Raw genomic sequence first — 7,823 nt, forward strand, 5'->3', positions numbered from 1 at the left:
GCCAGAATACCCAAAAGTGTTTTGAAAAATATCCTACTTGAAAGACTGATACTAACTTATTTTAAGATTTACTGTAAAGCTATGCTTAATCAACATGTTGTGTCTGTGACTTAAGAACAGACATAGATCTCTGAAACAGAAAGAATCTAGAAATAGAATCACATACCTATGGTCAATTAATTGTAGGTAAACATTCTATGGAAGCTGTATGGAAACATGTATTGAAGTCAAAATAACCATCTAAAAAAGTTGAGAAGTTCCACTCACCAATTTCATTTCTAGGAAGCTACGTTATAAAAAGGATTGACATGTAAGAATATTATAGAATGCATAGAAAGATTGTAATGGGAAAAACTTAGTATGCCTGACTCCACAGTTGCTTCTGTCTCCTTTGCTGCTGTGACCTATAGGTTAGACACTTCTGTTTAGTCTTGTACATACATATGTTAACCATCAAAGGAATTTTGCTTACAGCTACGATCTGCAAAGGCTGTTCTTTACCTGAAATCCATCTCCCCAAGAAGATGCAGAAGCATGTACAAAAATAACAACACTGCATTTAAGGTTTACAGTAAGGACATGACCAGATTCCTGTATGCAAAGATCAATTGACTAAGGACAAAGAAGTTATATGACTTCCCTTGGACCCTTGCAGGCACCTATGGATGTCAACTACTTTTGATGCTAGTCACCTGCCACTTCCTCCTCTTCCTAACCTAAGAGGCTTGAATTTCATGCCGAGTTAAGGTGGTACTTTAGGCCAATAGTGCACAATCTCTTTGATTTGCTGGATTTCTAAATAAAGTTGCTTTTCACACCCCAACATCTTGTTTCTCAACCTACTGGCCTGTTGGGCAGTCAATGGAACAAGCTTAGACTCACTTACAAGATGTTCAGATTGTCCCTAAAGTGGGGGGTGGGGAGCAATAACTTTCACTGATAGTGTAATGTTGAATAAATTATATTGCATCCACACCATGGAATATGAAGACATGAATTGGTTAGCATTTGATTTACATGGATTTCCATCAATCTTGTGGCTTCAGAAAAGGAAGGTACACAGAGTGTACACAAGATGATTTTGTTTTTGGGAGGTTGACAAGGACGCCTGCTTAAAATACCTATGTAAATATGTTTGCATATGATTATATAATCACATGGAAGCTTATTAAAGCATGTACATCAATTGCAAACAATGGTTACCTAAGGAGGTCAGGGGATGGTCTGTAGATAGAGATGGAGGGGGAGTATGGAAGTCATTAAAAACGTATCAATTCTATTTCCCCAGCACATAGGATATCCCACTTATGTAAACAAAGTTTATGAGTGTCTTATGTACTTTATACACACACATACATTTTTATTGTTCCAATTTTAGTATATGTGGTGCCGAAGCCAGCACCACACACATACATTTTTAAAGAAAAATTACCTAGATGTATAGATAGTGACATATATGGTTATCCTAATACCCTGTCAAATGAAAAAGCAAATTGCAGGCTAATGTGCACATTATGATTCCCTTTTGTTAAAAACCAACCAGTTCTGGGTGCCTGGGTGGCTCAGTCAGGTAAGCGTCTGACTTCAACTCAGGTCATAATCTCAGTTTGTGGATTCCAGCCCACATCGGGCTCTCTGCTCTCAGTACAGAGCCCATGTCGGATCCTTAGTCTCCCTCTCTCTGCTCCTACCACCCCTCTCAAAAAAAAGATAAACATTAAAAAAAAACAACCAACCCACACACCACTGGGTATAAATATATTCACTTGAATGTATATGTATGAACAAGAAGAAAGGGTCAGAATACCATATTATCAGCACTGCTTCTGAGTTTGGGCTGAGAAAGGAGCAAAAAGAGAAATGATTGGTTTAGTCTTTAAACACTTTTGTACTAGGTTATTTCAATGTTTGTAACAAGCGTATGTTACAAATGTGTTATAATTTGGAAAATATCTAATAAATAATTTTCAGAAGAATTCTGAACTAATTTCCAAGGGAGTGTGAGCATTTCTCCTTGGGATCCCCTTTCTCCTAGCTAATCTACATTGTCACATATTAGAATTTGGAAGCACCTCTTATATTCCTGATCTTGTATTTTGGAATTCTACTTTCCATATGCTATTATGGTGTTGATCTGACTTTATACCACTTACTTTGTCTCTATTAGAAATCACAGCTACTTCCTCCTTAGAACTTTCAATACGGTTCCAATGCCGTTGTTTTTTATCATGTTCTCAGGAGTTTTCTTCCTGGTGAATTTCCCTACATTCTGTAAGTTTTCAAATATTTTTCTTTGCCTTTAAGAAGACGATAGTTTGCTAGAAAAATAAATTTGCTGGGAGAATCCTTTTTCTTTAGGTGTTCAGTAAATAGTGCCTCTAATGTGTAAGTCTCAAAGTCAGAAGTCATTCATGCTAGAAGACACTGAGTATAGGAATTTGAAAATGGAAAGACTGAGTCCATTAGTTGGGGGGAGGGGGGATGCCTAAGTATAAAGGGTGAGAAGTGTAGTAGAGGCCAAATTAGCCAATATGATTATACAGAAGCTCAAGTTTCAAAAAACATGATGGTGTGGTAGACATTACCAGTGTCTCGCAATATTTAGGGAGCCCATCCTTCCTGGGCATATGGGAAACTATTCATCCCACCCCTTTGTTGTTGGGAAGACTTTGTGACCAGTTCTGGCCAAAGCAATGTGTCCAGAAGTGGTATGTTTTATTTCCAGACAGGGTCAGTAAAAAGTTCCCGCACAATGTTATGGAAAATATGTTGAGATTTTGTTGAACCAGAAGACCAAGGCTGCCCTGATTACTGAATCACCACATGGGAAAACAGCTATCAGAACTGTTGTTTCACTGCTTGGAGAACAACTTAGGAGAAACTAACTTTTGTCATGTTAAGCCAGAGACGGGAGGGCGATGTGTTACTATAACATAGCATAGCTTATCCTGACTAATATAGTATAGTAAAGGGAGATGAGGAGAAGACACAGGCTGAGACCAGTCACGAGTATGGTACTCGAAAGAAACAAAGCAGCTATGTTTCTTAATAGCTTATTCATTACCGTTCCCATTAGGCCTAGCATTACTTTGGTTTCTTTATTACCTTGCATGCTCACAAACCTATTGGTGTCTTTACAATATATTTAACTTTTCTTGGTGAGCTTACGGGTGCCTTTTTTCCTGGCATTCAAAAGACCAAAATCAAATTATTCAGTTAGTCACATTTTAATTACTTACATATTCAGCTCTTGTGGCAGATGCTGTTGGTGCTCTTAGCATGCACCTCTTCGTGCTGAAGGCTGCTTCGTGCAACAATCTGAGTTTTTAAAGGATTTTTCTAGCTGAGGGCGTGTGCTCAGTGAAGACACAGCCAGCAGGGCTAGAGTCAATACCTCTGGAAGCAGCCCCAATAAATGATGCTGGGTAGGTGAAGGTTTTGGCAGATACATACACAGGTCCCTAACATCTCTTGATCTAGATAATTTTGAGGCATGTTCCACATTGTCTTCCAGAGTCCCCGTAAGCTCAAGATGCCCAGCGTGGCCTGATAATATCTTGTCTTTCTTTATGCACTTCCTGAATAGTATTCCTTGGGATCATCCCCCAAAGAAAACTTACACTTAAATTCATGTCTCTGGGTATGCTTCTCAGAGGAATCTGAACCCAGATAACCATTTTGTGTGCATAAGCAGGCCATGAACGGCAGCTTCATCTCATGAAACTGTCATTTATTTCTCCACTTGTAGTGACGTTCTGCCCATTCTGCCTTGTATACCACCTAATTTCAGCTGCCAAATTTTCACTTGGTTCTTTTTAGTTCCTATCTCTTTGTTTATATTCGCATTGTGTTCATGTATCCTTTTTTTGTTTTTTGTTTCATTTAGTTGTCTGTGTTCTAAGCACATTGAACTTCTTTAAGGACATCTATTTTGAATTCTTTGTCAGGTAATTCACACGTTTCTTTATGGTCAGTTTGTGGAGCTTTTTGTTATTGTTGTCCCTCTGATTGGGCCATGTTTCCCTGTTCTTTGCATGCCTGGTGAATTTGTGTTGTTGTTGTTGAAAGTTACATATTTGAAAAAAACAGCCACTTCTTCTAGTCTTTAAGGGAAGTTCTGTACAGAGGAAGACCTTCGCCAGTTAGACTGGGCAGAGATTCTGGGGACTTCTGAAACTTTTTCTGGGGATGTGTCTTTCCTGTTGTGCATGTAATTTTCCAATCAGAAAGGTTTACTGGTTTGTTAGGAGCTTGTAATCTCTTGCTCCTTCTGGTGTCTATTTGTGGTACTGCAGTCTCTACGGTGCTGCAGCAAGCCCCAGAACTCTTTTGTTCTCTGTGTCATTGCCCTGCCTCCCATCCCCCAACCCCAACGCATGCCCTCAACTCCCAGCATCCAAACAAAGTAAGCTGGTTCCATTGTCTTTCCAAACCAGGTGAGACAAAAAACAGTGTCTTGGGCAACTGGAACATCAGAGGCACATCCCACTCTTCTCTCTCTATTCTAAGAGAGAAGCCCTGCGTTGGGCTTTTTCTTCCCTAAACTGTACCAGCTGAGGTGAGGGGCAAACTGCAGATCGAATGCAGTGGTTTTCTTTACCCATTTTAACCCAGCTGTTCTTGGCTTTGCATTCACCTGGGGTATCAGGTTTCTTAAGTAGTTTCTGGAGTTCTCCTAAAGGCATTTTATTCCATCTATTGTTGTTACGTCAGTGTCTCTGTATGGCAATGAGGGCTGGAGCTTCCTGTTCTCTTTCTGACATTATTCTTATCTTCTATATTTAAACAGCATTTATTTGTGTTTCCATCCCATAGAATATAATTTTCTCTTTTAATCTTTAAAAATCATTCAGGAGATCACAGAATATATAACAAAAGTGCCTGTGTTCATTCAGGACTATATAACCTATAGGTTATATACATCCACATTTACCATCTTCTTTGTTAAAACTCTGCAAAATAATCCTGGCAGGCGTATTAGTTTTAAAGGTACAGAAACCGGGACTTAAAGAAATCTAGTGACTTCTCCAAGCTTACAAAGTAATGATCAGAGCCAGGATTTTAAGCCAGGACTTCTGATGTCCAGTACAATTTTTTTTTTCCTGCATTGAGCTAGTAGAAAAGAAACACTAAAGTTATCATTCATATATTTTTTAATATTGGCAAGGTAAGAGAATTTGTAAAGATCCTTGACTTGAATATGAAGATTTGAATGGACTGATTCTTTCAACTTGATCGTTCCTTGAAGATGGGAATCATAGGTTCTGGTTCTCAAGTTAAATTTCTAAAGACTGTATGAGCTATATGATCTTGAACAGGTCCTGTGCAGATCCTGTACCCTGTGGGCCCTAAATTTCTAAGTCTTAGGAATGCCTAGATGGTTCCTTGGATCCTTTGAAGCTCTACAAAACTTTGGTTTTAATAGCCACACTATATTTCTCCAAAAGAGGAAGAAAAAGAGAAGGGAATGAAGAAAAAATAGGAGGAAGAGGAGAAGGCAAAGAAGGAGGAGGAGAAGAAGAAGGAGGAGGAGGAAGATGAGGAGAAGGAGAGAAATCTGCTATGTAGTCTCCAAGGAAAAGACTTACAGATCATATTCTCCCAGCCCAATGAGAATCAGGATAGACTCTAGGACCCACTTAGTACTTAAAACATCCTGTACAAATTCATGTGATAAGTGAAAGATAAAAACCACTTGCTACATGATGACATCTAAATGGGATAAATTAGAGCCCAAACTCATTTCAGAGAGGGTAACTGCTCCAATATGGCTATAGTACTATTAGCCATTTATTATTAATTCCTGTTCTTTGATATGATTTTTAGTCAATTTCTCAAGCAGAAAATAACTATTTATATCTTTAAGTAAAAGTTTAATGTAATAAACACATTAGTTTAATATTTAAGCAGATAAGAAACGTAATAATATCTTTGGTATGGTTCCTAATTTTTCACTATCACCTTCATATATTTGATGTCATTTGATGTCATGACCCTGCAGAGTAAGTGACTTTCTCTTTAAAAAGCAGAGTCTCTGGAAGGTTAAATAGGGTACCCAGGTCATGCAGATATCCTTGGAGTAGAACTCAGGTCATATGTATGTGTAGCCAAACCAACCTGTAAGGCGACATTTTGTCATAATTTTTGGAAGTAGCATTCTACTATGCAATGTTTTCTCAGCTTCAGTGACATTCATGGAGTAGTTACATAGAAAAATGAGATACCAATTTTTATGAACTGGTTAATATGTATTGCTCCATATTTCTCTTCCTTGATGCTACTAATGGATACTATATTAGACTGTCTTTATGCAGATTTTTGAATAGTTTCATTTATTTCTGGTTTTTGAGCCCTAGGTTTTTCACTTTTACTGAACTATTCCTGACAAGAGCCTGAACGAGCAAGATCATTTTCCTTGCCCTAAATCCATGATTCAAATCTCTTTGAATTGCTTATAATCACCTCGTAATTGATTAACTATTAAATTATTTTATAACACTTCACAAATTTGCATGTACATTTGGTTCTTCAGTGCAACCTCCAATTCTCCTGGAATAATTCCTTGTGCAGTATTAATGACAAATCATTATTTATAGATTGAATGAAAAATCCTCTTCCGTATTCTTACAGATTCAAGTTAACTGTAACGTGGGGTTTTTATTTGAGTGGCATGTTTCTTTGTTGGCTTTGAAAATATCTGCTTCTCTAAAATGGCAGTTAAAAAATCTGAGTAGAGATAATTATGGGCTTAATTATAAAGAATAATACAACCAATTAAAAGCATTTACTGCTCATCTGTTGATTATGAGAGACTTGAGAAGGGCATCCCTGACCTCTCCGAGTTAATGTTTTGTTAGAGAATAAGACAAAAGTCACTCATGATTATAGAAGACCATAGATGCCAGAGAAGGGTTCCAGAATGTCATAAGGGTCAGAGGAGGAGGGTAGCATGTGTGGGTGAGGTTATGAAGCCTCCACAGGTGGGATTTCAAAAGAAAGAGCTAGGGTAAGGAAGAACATATAGTAGGGTACATAGTAAGCAGAGAAGTTGGAGCTTGGGGTTTTTGAAGATATAATTTATAGTAAAGGAGAATCAATCCTGAGTTATTATTTTACTGTATGGAACACAAGAACATATGGATGGAAGAGTCCATTGGACTTTTTCCAAAAGGGCAAAACATGTCAATGAGTCTTAGCATCCTCTGAAAAACTCAGAATAATTCCTTCTAGTGAAAATCTGATGTTTTTCTAGAGTCTAGACAGGAGAAGGGGAATTTAACAATATATTTTTTAGTGAAAAAATAATATATTCTTATTGTTTAAAAAGTAAACAATTTAGAACCAAGAATTGAAGTTTACTTTTTGGGTACACTCTTTTATTATAGAACAAAGGCAGCACCACATAACATTTATTCAGATTACTCAAATAGCACAGTCTTCTCTCTTTGAGTTCCTCCATTCCAGTTGCCATGTGTAGTGAAAAAGCATGAATATCGGGATAAGACAGATCTGGATGTAAATCCACTTACTAAGCTGCAAGGACATGGGCATAAATTCCATGAGGACCTTTTTCTGCTCACTGCTATGTATATCCAGCATCTAGAACAGCACCTGGAATATGAGCGCTTCATAAATACTTGTTGAGTGAATTAACAATCAACCTTAATTTCCTCATTAATAAAGTGGGGAATGTAATACCTAACTTAAAGAGTTGTATTGAGAAATTGCATAAGAAAATGCTAAGGGAAGTGTCTAACAGTACCTTTCATGCACCAGGTTTCTAAAAACATGATATTCTTTACATTCTCAGATCAAGGTGCACC

The sequence above is a fragment of the Prionailurus viverrinus genome, chromosome B3 (assembly GCF_022837055.1).
Source record: "Prionailurus viverrinus isolate Anna chromosome B3, UM_Priviv_1.0, whole genome shotgun sequence".
NCBI classification, from domain to species: Eukaryota; Metazoa; Chordata; class Mammalia; order Carnivora; family Felidae; genus Prionailurus; species Prionailurus viverrinus.